This window comes from Schistocerca americana, chromosome 2, assembly GCF_021461395.2.
Source record: "Schistocerca americana isolate TAMUIC-IGC-003095 chromosome 2, iqSchAmer2.1, whole genome shotgun sequence".
Taxonomy (NCBI): Eukaryota; Metazoa; Arthropoda; class Insecta; order Orthoptera; family Acrididae; genus Schistocerca; species Schistocerca americana.
In genome coordinates, this window is record NC_060120.1 from 22,628,012 (window position 1) to 22,642,589 (window position 14,578).

The following is a 14,578-nucleotide window of genomic DNA, read 5'->3' on the forward strand; positions in this document are numbered from 1 at the left end:
CTGGGAGTGAACAAAAGCACGGTGAGTGGTTGGGCGAGGCATCTTTCATCATGCAACAAGATCGCGCAGACCTGTCCGATATCCCACATACTGGCCGACAGCTGTGACTCCTCCAACCTTGCAATGTGCTGCACACTCATTGGAGGTGGTCTAAGGATCACAACAATACATCACTGTGCAACTGTCCGTCTCTGATGGTAGTGCTGGCACACGCATCAACCAATTTGGATAATCAGAGGCGTGTGCCCCCCAGGTCCTCCTCCGGTTAAAAGAATGCCATAAAGCGTAACGAAGAACCATGTGTGGTGAATTTGGTTCAAATGGCTCTTAGCACTATGGGACTTAACGTCTGAGGTCATCAGTCCCCTAGAACTTAGAACTACTTAAACCTAACTAACCTAAGAACATCACACGCATCCATGCCCGAGGTAGGATTCGAACCTGCGACCGTAGCAGTCGCGCGGTTCCGGACTGAAGCGCCTAGAACCGTGTGGTGGAGTAATCGCTTGCGCATTAAAAGGGCTGACCGTGACAAGTCTTTGTCGAACGTCGTCACAGTCACCTCGAACCGGAAAAACAACAATTTATGGAGCGGCTGCTCCTCCGAAGAGAAGGTTCTAAGCAGCAACCTCAGCGTAGAGTCATGGCGACTATCTCCTGGGACTTTGAAGGGGTTATTCGGTTTCTTGTCCTTCCTCATGCTGCTACACTATGTGATCAAAAGTATCCGGACATCTGACTGAAAATGTGTTACAAGTTCGTGGTGCCCTCCATCGGTAATGCTGGAATTCAATATGGTGTTGGCCCACCCTTAGCCTTGATGACAGCTTCCAATCTCGCATTCATACGTTCAGTCAGGTGCAGGAAGGTTTCTTGGGGAATGGCAGCCTATTCTTCACCGAGTGTTGCACTGAGGAGAGGTATCGATGTTGGTCGGTGAGGCCTGGCAATAAGCTGGCGTTCCAAAATATTCCAAAGGTATTCTATAGGATTCAGGTCAGCACTCTGTGCAGGCTAGTCCATTACAGGGATGTTATTGTCGTGTAACCACTCCGCCACAGGCCGTGCATTATGAAGAGGTGCTCGATCATATTGAAAGATGCAATCGCCATCCTCGAATTGCTCTTGAACAGTAGGAAGCAAGAACGTCCTTAAAAAAATCAATGGAGGCCTGTGCTCTGATAGTGCCGTGCAAAACAAGGGGTGCAAACCCCCTCCATGAAAAACACGACCACAACATAACGCCACAGTCTCAAAATTTTACTGTTGGCACTACACACGCTGGCAGATGACGTTCACCGGACATTCGCCATACCCACACCATGCCATCGGATCGCCACATGGTGTACCGTGATTCGTCACTCCACACAACGTTTTTCCACTGTTCAGTCGTCCAATGTTTACACTCCTTACACCAAGCTAGGCGTCGTTTGGCATTTACCGGCGTGATGTGTGGCTTATGAGTAGCCGCTCGACCATTAAATCCATGTTTTCTCTCCTCCCGCCTAACTGTTATAGTACTTGCAGTGGATCCTGTTGCAGTTTCGAATTCCTGTGTGACGTTGTGGATAGATGGCTGCCTATTACACATTATGACGCTCTTCAACTGTCGGCGGTCTCTGTCAGTCAACAGACGAGGTCGGCCTGTAGGCTTTTGTCCTGTACGTGGCCCTTCACGTTCGCACTTCACTATCACATCGGAAACAGTGGACCTAGGGATGTTTAGGGGTGTGGAAATCTCGATTACAGGCGTATGACACAAGTGACACCCAATCACCTGACCACGTTCGAAGTGCGTGAAACCTGCGGAGTACCCCATGCTGCTTCCTCACGATGTCTAATGGCTACTGAGGTCGCTGATTTGGGGTACCTGGCAGGAGGTGGCAGCACAATGCACCTAATATGAAAAAAGTATGTTTTTGAGGGTGAGGGGATACTTTTGCTCACATAGTGTACGACCAACTCTGAAGCGTGTTGCGCTACCCTCAGGAAACTGAAGAAACTTCAGCAAGTTCTTCGGCACAAAATTGCCAACGAACTTCTCCTTCTCCATGACAACATAAGGCCTCACACAAGTTTGCGCATCCGAGACGATCTCACATAAGTTCACTGGACCATTTTTCCTCTTCCACGCTGCAGTCCGGATCTCGCACTTTTCGAATTCCGTCTGTTTAGCCCAACGAAAAATGTACTCCGCAAGAACCAGTATGTGGGTGATGGTGTGTTGATTTATGTAGCAAAACGATGGTTCTGAGGTGACCAGTATAGAGAACATACAGGCCCTCTCAGTAAAGTGGCATCTGGCCATCGTATTGGAGGGAAATGAAAAATAGGGTTTTGTAGCCAAAAGAGTGGGGAATAGTATGGTGTATCGGAATCCTGAATAAAACCATTCTGCTTTAAGAAAAAAAAGTGTAGCATTACTTATTGAACGTCCCTCATAATTTTTTTCATATTTAGACATCGCACTGCTTGACTAATGACAGAGCTCACATCAGTAGGCCGCATTTGTAGCCACCAACAACGGTGTGCTTTAACAAATATTACGGCAAATTTATCGTGCGAACTGTACACAGTGTTTTAAAGTGCACAACAAACTTCTAGGGGTGACAGATAATATAATTAGATACAACTTTGGTTAGATGCGAAACGTTCGCTGATGCTTTCCAGTGACGCTAAGCTCCGCTTAAGACTGGTTATGAGCGTTAGTGGCGTCAGAGCATAGGCTGTAACGTGCGTATGCAATGTGAGTTTTTTATCATTGAATGATCTGCTCTGCATGAAAGGTGGTAGAAACAGACATTAACGTTCGTCCTTAGCTTCAAAAATTTTTTCGTATTACAGACATTCATTCTCGTACTTATTTTGGTCAGAATCAATCTATACATTTTTGACACTCATTCTTCTGTTTTACATTGTTCAGAATCAATCCATCAGTTTATTGAGATAGGTAATATGCTTCACACCTGGCTAGTAGCCCCTGCTAGTTCAGTAAAATCTCGTCTTCCCAGGGCTGGCAAATACACACATCAAAAGAAGTTTTACATCACCCCGGTTCCGAGAACTCCTGAAGATGTTGACTGTGGATATTGTACCACAAACACAGTCCCTTCAACTGTTCAGACCCGCCCGAAGATGTAAACAACCATACATGAGCCGCGCCTATTAGACGGAGGGGGCCCGTCAATCGATCAGTTCCAGCCATTCCACCAAGAAGGAGGTACACGGCTCGTATTGTCTGTAGTTCAACCATGCCTAAACAGTCAATACCGCAGTCCGCATTGTTAGTTTGTGCCAGGAAGGGCTCTCAACAAGGAAGGTTTCCATGTGCCTCGGAGTGAACCTAAGCGAAGTTGTTCGGACATGGAGGAGATACAGAGAGAGACTGGAACTGTCGATGACATGCCTCGCTCAGGCCGCCCAAGGGCTATTACTGCAGTGGGTGGCCGCTACCTATGGATTATAGCTCGGAGGAACCCTGACAGCAATACCACCATGTTGAATAATGCTTTTCGTGCAGCCACAGGACGTGCGCAATAGGCTGCATGATGCGCAACTTCACTCCCGACGTCCACGCCGAGGTCCATGCCGAGGTCCAACTTCGCAACCGCGACACCAAGCAGCGCGACACAGATGGGCCAAACAACATGCCTAATGGACCACTCAGGATTGGCATCACGTTCTCTTCACCGATGAGTGTCGCGTATTCCTTCAACCAGATAATCGTAGGAGACGCGTTTGGAGGCTACCCGGTCAGGCTGAACGCCTCAGACACACTGTCTAGCGAGTGAAGCAAGGTGGAGGTTCCCTGGTGTTTTGGGTGGTATTATGTAGGGCCGACGTACGCCGCTGGTGATCATGGAAGGCACCGTAACGGCTGTACGATACCTGAATGCCATACTATGACCGATTGTGCAACCATATCGGAAGCATATTGGCGAGGCATTCGTCTTCACGGACGAAAATTCGCGCCCCATCGTGCACTTCTTGTGAATGACTCTCTTCGGGATAACGGCATCGCTCGTCTAGAGTGGCCAGCATGTTCTCCAGACATGAACCCGCCAACCACTCTGAGGGATCTACGCGGAATCGCTGTTGAGATGTGGGACAATCTGGACCAACAGTGCCTTGATGAACTTGTGGATAGTATGTCACGACGAATACTGGCATGCATCAATGCAAGAGGACGTGCTACTGGGTATTAGAGGTCACGGTGTTTACAACAATCTGGACCCCACCTCTGAAGGTCTCGCTGTATGATGTTCAACACGCAATGTGTGGTTTTCATGAGCAATAAAAAGGGCGGAAATGATGTTTATGTTGATATCTATTCTAACTTTCTGTACAGGATCCGGAACCCTCGGAACCGAGGTGATGCAAAACTTTTTTTATGTATGTATTAAACGACGCCTAGCAGTGCTGGAAGGCTTCAGCCAACAGTTTGTCTTCAAACAAATGTTGTCCCCCATGATACGATCTATCGCCCATAGATTTTTGTTATCAAAACTTTGAAACACCTGGCAATCTGCGGTTGCAGCCAAGTGCCTCTAAGACATAAGTTTCACCTAAACAACAAGATGTCCAATTAGGTGCTCGCTGTCTACCTCGACAGAAGATGACTCAGACACAACTGAAACTCAAAATATATAGAGATCACGCTTGATAGAACACTGTTATCACATACAAGAAACGTATTCACAATTGCAAACAATGATTCGTAATTTGGAACAACACAGGCGCTGCAGCATCATATTTATCCACCGATATACCGGGCACGTGGTTATCAAGTTAAATGTCTCCCCTGTACGGGAATATACATAATGGTTGTACAAGTACAGTTTGTAGACACAAGACTGACGACTTGTGGGATTTTTTGTCTCGCTGTGAGTCATGCTCGGATAGCCTAGTTGTAAGGTGACCGATCGCGATTAACGGGAAATCAGAGTTCGAGTCGCAGTCCGGCGCAAGATTTCATTGCTGTCGATCCATTATACAGCTGATGATCGCCCATATTGGCTTCTGAGAATAACTTTCTTGATTGTCCACAAGGTGAAACAATTGTTCAAATAGCTCTAAGCACTATGGGACTAAACATTTGAGGTCATCAGTCCTCTAGACTTAGAACTACTTAAACGTAACTAACCTAAGGACATCACACACATCCATGCCCGAAGCTGGATTCGAACCGGCGACCGTAGCAGCAGCGCGGTTCCGGACTGAAGCGCCTAGAACCGCTCGGCCATACCGGCTGGCTGTCCACAAGGTGAATCAGTAATGATTCTGGCCTACTGTCACTGCACTTCAGAGGAAAACTTCGTCCATCAGGCCCGCAGCTCGTGGTCGTGCGGTAGCGTTCTCGCTCCCCCCGCGCCCGGGTTCCCGGGTTCGATTCCCGGCGGGGTCAGGGATTTTCTCTGCCTCGTGATGGCTGGATGTTGTGTGATGTCCTTAGGTTAGTTAGGTTTAAGTAGTTCTAAGTTATAGGGGACTGATGACCATAGATGTTAAGTCCCATAGTGCTCAGAGCCATTTGAACCATTTTTTTTTTTCGTCCATCAGAACGATAGACGAAGGGAAGATGGGCAGTGCATATTTCAATTTCAGAATGATCCCCTAGCTTGTTCACTAAAAGCTTTGGAAGAACTAAGATTGTCTAGTAAATTTTCGAAGACATACTAACGGTGTTAACTACACCAATAGTTGCAGGTTACGAAAAATCAATTTATTTTGTTGTTGTAGTTACGAATCGAAAGTTGTACTCTACGAAAGATAGTCATAATCGTGATAAGATGCGACGAAAAACTCGTAACATAAAGTTAATTTACCAATAGGAAAGATGGGAGTAGGGTCGTTACAGTCCATGAAGTACGTTACAGGTCTTGAAATACGAAGTCCGGTCTGTATTGTCCTGCATCACTATATTTGCTTCCTATTCGGTTTTATCTATAGAGAGTTCACAGTTTTACTGTCTGAAGAACATGATACATTTCTCATTAGTAAGAAGTGATTTGCTGCCGCCGCTCATTGTATAGCACGAAAGAAAGTTCAGTACACCAAGATCGATTTTTTTTTATACCTTCTAGTTTGTGAGGTGTATAACGGTATCCACATGATCAGCTCATATCGCAGAGGGCCTGAAGATAGTGTAATGTATCACAGAAATTGACGGAAAATAAAATAAAGCCTATAAATAGAGATGAAGTTATGATCGGTACTACTTGACGAGTGTCACTAGTTCCTGTCTATCCTATTCATTTACTATAGCGTTACCGCGCAAAATGATCGTGGAGCTATTGGATTTCTTTCACGTCCTCTGGGCTCAGTTAGTGGATTTACCTTTTTTTCTCTTGTAGCTATGTCTTGCTCTCTCCCATACCGCACCGTCTAGATGATGTAATCGAAGTCCTATTTTACTCCTAAGATGTAGATTCTTTTAAGACTGCCTCGTTATAGCCGGCCGCTGTGGCCGACCGCTTCAAGGCGCTTCCATCCGGAACCGCGCTGCTGCTACGGTCGCAGGTTCGAATCCTGCCTCGGGTATGGATGTGTTTGATGTCCTTAGGTTTAAGTAGTTCTAAGTATAAGGGACTGGTGATCTCAGATGTAAAGTCCCATAGTGCTCAGAGCCATTTGAACCATTTTTTTTTTTTTTGCCTCGTTATGGAAGCTGTGTTCCCATCCTCGATACATTCTCGTAAGACACTGGAGTTTCCTTTTCGCCAGTCACAGCACACTTCACAATTGCGTTCAAATATGTAGGATGAGACCATTGTCTGGGTAGGTAATGGGAAAAAATATTTTTATCTGAAGCCTCGCGTTTATGTCAAGAAGAAACTGGAATTGGCCCCAGATGATTTCCACCTACGCTGCGAGTTTGCAGATTTTATTTTTTTGAATTCATTTCATTCATAATTGGCTGTTCGAGAATTACGTGTAGCTTCCCGCACTATAATTTTTTTCTCTCTCAAGTAAATTTTTGTACACCACACTCGGCGCATTGGGGTGTATGACGTGAACAACAAATCGTATTTTTAGACTATGTGTTGCTCACTGACGTCTATTTCAAGGGAATATGTTCCGTCAGTACTTGAACTCGTGGCTGCACAGTTGTCCCGTAGATTGAACTTTTTAATGTCGGTCAAAGCGGGTAGAGCACGGGGAGTGTGGTGTTAGCAGTTTGCGGACGACTCGCGTGTGAAGTCCGCTGTGTAGTGGGGGGAGATTGAAGAGCCCGGCTTAGCGTAACACGGCGACACCGACCAGCACTTCATTGTCGCTGTCTGGTTACATCAAAAGTCGTGTTCGTGCTCTGGCTGGTGCGTTACGGAGAGCAGGAAAAATGTTCTGTCTGCTACAGCGGAAGATTTACGGACGTCCCGCTGTTAAAAATTGCACGCGCACAGGGATATAAAGACACTGCTCTACACCGCGGTCTGTGTACGCCGGCGGCGACAATGTTTATAGCGATGTAGCGTCAGAAGCAGAGATATGCTATCCAGGGCACCGCTGTCTGTACTGTCCGAGAGTTATTTTTTACTCTCAGCTGTCTGATTGTGAACCAAACGAAATCGAACGCCTGTGGGCGAACATTGTATTCGTCATTGTCTACGATCAATGTAACACTTTAGAATCGATTCTGGCTTTCATCCTGTAATTTATTTACTGCGTTAGTTTTAGGATGATCGTCAATAAAGACACTCCATAATTACATCTGCTATTGTCTGCTGAAAATCCTTTGCATATTAAAGGACTAATTACCCCGTGATCGGAGGACTCCAAGATTTTAGCACGTAAAAGGAACGTAAGAACAAAATGTTGTTTACTCCAGCCGGCATGATTATTTGATTACGATTACCCACGGTAGACAAAAAATAAGACTGACACGGAACTGACGTTTCTTAATGATCTCATGAACTGCCTATCACCAAAAATGGCGGAAACCGTGATTTCGGTGCATCAGTCGGCCGCTGGCTCATGTCTATCCATCTCCTGCATCCTCTGTCACGAGTATTTTTGTATTTAACAACCAGTTGAATGCAATACAAAATGGCTTTCACGATAAGGCACCGCGTGTTCTTAGTCGAGTGTTACCCACAGCAGAATTCGTAAAACGTGTGCACAACATTTTGAACATGTAGATATGACTGGAAGTGTTTTGGTGAAACCTCCAAGAAAGCATGAAAAGCAAAACTTCGTGGAAAAATGGCCCAAACAAGCTCTGTAGCGAACCTCTAGAAAATAACTGATGTCTCATGTTGTACGGAGACATTCGCAAGAGAGACAGGCAGTCACAATATATCTAGTTTATTTCTCGAACACAACTTTAACAAAGTCATCATTGTTTGACGGGAGTAAAGTTTGCTCAAGGCGGAAAATAAACGAAGTTCTTCCACATTCAAAAAAAGGTCAATAGTTTTTTCATAGGCAAACAAAGCACTCAGTAAAAAGTTAATTAAGCTCCTCAATACATGAAAAGTGTCGGTTGATAAATCAGAAAACAACAACCTTCAAAGTCGGGCAAAAATCGTGAAGTCTGAATCAAATACGTTCCTGAGGGGGTGGGGAACACTGCACCCGTGCTATAGGGGTAAAGTCTCTCATTAATAATCGAAACGTCTTCGGTCCCGGGTTAGAATTCACCCACTGCTTAGATTTTGATTAATAATCAGCATTGGCGGCCGAAGTCTTCCGGCATAAGAAGTTCCCTCATTCTGCCAACTGCCTTGTCAAAGAGGGTGGAGGAACGGACAGAGGGTCTCTAATCGTACCGTTGCCGTGCCCACGACCAATTTCCGTAATTTTTATGTTAATCTCGTTTACCGACCTGGCAATATCCAATATTTATCGAAGATTTATCCAAGATTTTTTGCTCTGGAGCATGAAACGTATGATTAATTACGTCGAAAAAAACTCTAAATATAGTATGTACTTTAGTATTTTCATTCATTCTTTTGACAACACCAAGCTGAGCATACATATTATATTTAAATATGTGATCATAATAAGCACCCAAATACGTCGCCAAATTGCAATGGCGTCTCTTTTATGTAATGGCGGAAAACATCGTTATTGCGTCGTGTTATTTACAAGGACCAGGTAAAAATAATTTATCAGTCTGGCGTCGTTTTGGACTCCATAAAGATGAAGACAAATAAGCGTCCAGAGAGCAATAAAGATAGTTGCAATGATGTTGATTTTTCCTGCGCTTGAGTCAGCAAAATGATCAGATATTGCAGCTTCCAAGGTAAACTACCCCCACGGTATGAGAGTTCTGTTGTGGACTACGAAGCGGCAAAGGTAAAGAAGAGAATGTAGCATGTGCATACGCGCTCGCAAAACTGTGGGAAGAGTTGGGTTTTTGTTGTGCGTCAGGTGGAAAGTGCATTGAACATTTGTGAAAGGTAAATAAAATCTTTCACTCTAAACGTAATTGCAAAAAGCACTCCCCATGATTACATGTGAATACATGTACCAGAAGTTCCCTTGTAAAACCAGTTGGTTATTTTGAAAATGGAATACGAAACTTAAAATTTAGCTCATGTTTCTATCTTCATGCACGTAGAAGATTGTGAAATCGATTGAATAATTTTGACACAATGATTACATGAGACACGTGAAACACAGAGGAGTAGAACGTTTCAGAATAACATAAGAAACCCTTCGTTACACGGACTGCTGAAAATGCCTTCCACTACCATGATACGTGCACCAAGATTCCGTCGCACTGAACGTTGCATGCGCTGGCCCATCCTTTCAGTAATGGTTATGGTTTCGCAGTTTTTTATTGCACGAAAATAAATACTCTCTGCTTCTTGCACCGAGGTTCCATGCACGAGATCTTTCAAATAACATAACAGATAAAAGCTTAGTGAGGCTAGATGCGTAGAACGTTCAGACCTCCGACTTTTTCTACATATCTCATGCGAAATCTGCAATACAGGAGGCGGCGGATATTAACACCGAAAAAAGAGAGGAATCCTAGTACAAGTTGAACATGTGTCACATTTGTTCGCATCGATCAACGCAAATCTCTCAGCACATCACGTAGGTATGCCAATATTCTTTGTTCTTGTGTGTTTTCCATCATCAGTGCACTAGGAAGAGCTGTAGAAAATGCTCTCTAAAATGAAAATAAAGCGTTACCATACCTCCAACATATTCCGCTCTCCGATGCGTCAGAAACAACGGAAATATATATTTGTAACATCGTATAGAATTTTCAAAATATAAAAATCAATAACAGTGATCTTTACAGACCATGTAATCAGTAATCACTGCTGTATTTATTTAAATGTGTGAGTAAATAAAAGCCATTAAATGCTCTTTAAAAAGAACTTCACGAGTGGCTCATTCTGGCAATGAAATGCGATTAATCGCCGAAACGGTATTACTGCATGAAGCACTCGCTTCTGCTGATAGCTTTCATCCATCATTTGTCATGCTGTTGCAACAACAACAAACGTGATCAGCCGATGAATTACGGTTCCAGTGTTGTGAAACTCTGTCAGAGAGATAACATTGACACAATGCAGACTTTAAGTGCATTACTTGTTTTGAACATAAGCGATGATCGGTGGGGGAAATGGTGGACGATAGGTGGGGCGTGAGGGAGGTGAGGGGGAGGGGAGGGGGAGAGGGAGGGGGAGGGGAGAGGAGAGGAAGAAGAGTGCGCGATAGCGGCGTTATTTTGTTTATCTGTTGCTGCAGTGCTCTGGTGAGAGCTCTGGAACAAGGCTGGACTGCGTGCGAAATCTGATCATCCGGGCAGACAAGTAGATAAACGACGGCGACTTCTTCATTCAATTTACGAATTCACTTTCATTTTATGGGATTAAATACATTTCTTTTTGACGGCACAATTGTGTCAGAAACAACAAATATGTCAGTAAAAGTGCCACAAAAATTGAAAAGGACATGCAAATAACGGAGAACGAAATTATTTTGAAATTCTTCTTTCTTACGCACTGACTGCATTTGATGGTTTTTCCCTTCATCGTTAGAAACCACACGTGCTATCTCATTGGATGAAAACCGAAGGGAAATGATATGAAAGCTTTTGCAGATGTGACTCAACCTTTTTTTTCCGAGTCATCAATCTTCTAACTGGTTTGATGCGGCCCACCACGAATTTCTCATCTGTGCCTACCTCTTCATTTCAGAGTAGCACTTGCAACCTACGTTTTCAAATATTTCCAGGATGTATTTCGATCTCTGTCTTTCTCTACGGTTCTTGCCCTCTAACAATTAATGCAATTAAAATGTCGTGCGCTATGTGCGTGATATTTTATATCTCATGTGACGTCAGAGAACCCTGGAAGTTTTCCCTAATGTACAAGTAAGCATTCTACTCTCACTGCAGAGAATTACTTGCGGTTGTTGTGGTCTTCAGTCCTGAGACTGGTTTGATTCAGCTCTCCAATGCTACCCTATCCTGTGCAAGCTTCTTCATCTCCCAGTACTTACTGCAACCTACATCCTTCTGAATCTGCTTAGTGTATTCATCTCTTGGTCTCCCTCTACGATTTTTACCCTCCACGCTGCTCTCCAGTGCTAAATTTGTGACCCCTTGATGCCTCAGAACGTGTCTTACCAACCGGTCCCTTCTTCTAGTCAAGTTGTGCCACAAACTCCTCTTCTCCCCAATTCTATTCAATAACTCCTCATTAGTTATATGATCTACCCATCTAATCTTCAGCATTATTCTGTAGCACCACATTTCGAAAGCTTCTATTCTCTTCTTGTCCAAACTATTTGTCGTCCATGTTTCACTTCCATACAGGGCTACACTCCATACAAATACTTCCTGAAAAGACTTCCTGACACTTAAATCAACACTCGATGTTAACAAATTTCTCTTCTTCAGTACCGCATTCCTTGCCATTGCCAGTCTACATTTTACATCCTCTCTACTTCGACCATCATCAGTTATTTTGCTCCCCAAATAGCAAAACTCCTTTACTGCTTTAAGTGTCTCATTTCCTAATCTAATACCCTCTGCATCACTCGATTTAATTCGACTACATTCCATTATCCTGGTTTTGCTTTTGTTGATGTTCATCTTATATCCTTCTTTCAAGACTCTGTCCATTCCGTTCAACTGCTCTTCCAAGTCCTTTGCTGTCTCTGACAGAATTACAATGTCATCGGCGAACCTCAAAGTTTTTATTTCATCTCCAAGGATTTTAATACCTACTCCGAATTTTTCTTTTATTTTCTTTACTGCTTGCTCAATATACAGATTGAATAACATCGGGGAGAGGCTACAACCCTGTCTCACTCCTTTCCCAACCACTGCTTCCCTTTCATGCCCCTCGACTCTTATAACTGCCATCTGGTTTCTGTACAAATTGTAAATAGCCTTTCGCTCCCTGTATTTTACCCCTTCCACCTTCAGAATTTGAAAGAGAGTATTCCAGTCAACATTGTCAAAAGCTTTCTGTAAGTCTACAAATGCTAGAAACGTAGGTTTGCCTTTCCTTAATCTTTCTTCTAAGATAAGTCGTAGGGTCAGTACTGCCTCACGTGTTCCCATATTTCTACGGAATCCAAACTTCTTCCCCGAATTCGGCTTCTACCAGTTTTTCTATTCGTCTGTAAAGAATTCGTGTTATTACTTTGCAGGCCTTATATTGACAATGAACTCAGTCGTTTCATATTAGATAGTGCCTATTTATTTTGACGAGAAATAACTAAAAATACAGACAGAGAGAGGGGGAACGTAGGGCAAAGAAGGCATGCAGGGATCTGCGTTAAAACAGCTGAAGTTGTAAGTAGGCTGTTTAGGTTTTTTTATTGGTAACGCCACCTCTGTATAAAAATCACTGGCTGTGCTGTATGCAGTCTGTGTCTAGTTTGCATTGTTGTCTGCCATTGTAGTGTTAGGCAGCTGGCTGTGAACAGCGCGTAGCGTTGGGCAGTTGGAGGTGAGCCGCCAGCAGTGGTGGATGTGGGGAGAGAGATGGCGGAGTTTTGTAATTTGTCATGAACTGCTATTTATATTATGACTATTAAGGTAAATACATTGTGTGTCCTCTATTAAAATCTTTCATTTGCTAACTATGCCTATCAGTAGTTAGTGCCTTCCGTAGTTTGAATCTTTTATTTAGCTGGCAGTAGTGGTGCTCGCTGTATTGCAGTAGTTCGAGTAACCAAGATTTTTGTGAGGTAAGCGATTTGTGAAATGCATAGGTTAGTGTTAGTCAGGGCCATTCTTTTGTAGGGATTTCTGAAAGTCAGATTGCGTTGCGCTAAAAATATTGTGTGTCAGTTTAAGGACAGTCATGTATAATTGTTCAAAGGGGACATTTCAAAGTAGTACAGTCCTGAATGCACTTCTAGCCTGCTAGCAAGATTCATCTGAATGTAAATACAGTCACGGTCATTACAGAATGAATAATTCTAACATTCTTCGTCTCGACCAGAAGAATACACATGTGAGAAAAGAAGTTGACATATAAGAAAAGATTCTACGAAAAGCTGCGTACATGATGTCACGCCTTAATCATAGAGGTATAGTTTACAACCATAGTTTGTATGAATAATTAGACACGAATCTGGATTCTGGCGAAAATCAAGTGGATGTGGAAGAGCGTTAAGGAAAGTGATAGAATAAGGCAAGGTTTTCAATGTGGAAAAACGTAAATTCTTTTATAATGCAGTCACAGCCCTCACGCAAACTGGCAGACAGTCGACGCTGTAAGTTAACTTCCAAGAAACGTCGAGTTTCAATAAAAATTCAGGCGACCACGACGTAACAGCACCAAATATTTTAAAAAGTCTTCCAAGAAGTGTTGTGTAGAGTGTATCTATAGCCGCTTCCTAAGAATTCGTAAAGTTAGATTGATTACGCGCGATAAAATATATAATATCTCATCCTTCCCGTAATATTTGTGACGTATCACCAGTCAAGCTCTGCACACGGTTGAGTCAACTTTGTAAACACATGCATGTGGACTACTTTTGCTTTAATTCTAGCTATAAACTGACGGGAAATGAAAACATTATTCGTATGTGACTCACGCATGCGAAATTTACAGAACCATTCATGGATGTGTGACGCAGATTTTCTCGATTATAATTAGCATAGTGTCATTTACTCATCGTTCAATGTATTTACACAGGTTTTTTCATTTTTTAAATTTTTTTACACAAATGATATACACTGAAGCGCTAAACAAACTGGTGTAGGCATATGTATACATATACAGAGATATGTAAACCGGTAGAATACGGCGCTGCGGTCGGCAAGCAACGCCTGTATAAGACAAAAAGCGTTTGGCGCAGTTGTTAGATCGGTTACTGCTGCTACAATGGAAGGTTATCAAGATTTAAGTGAGATTCAGCGTGGTGTCGGTCCTAGAGCGGATGGGACACAGCGTCTTCTAGGTAGCGATGAAGGGGGAACTATTTCACGAGTGTATCGTGAATATTAGGAATCCGTTAAAACATCAAATCTCCGACATCGCTGCGGCCGGAAAAAGATCCTGCAAGAATGGGATCAACGACGACGGAAGAAAAAGGTTCAACGCGACAGAAATGCAAACTTTCCGCAAATTGCTGCAGAGTTCAACGCTTGGCC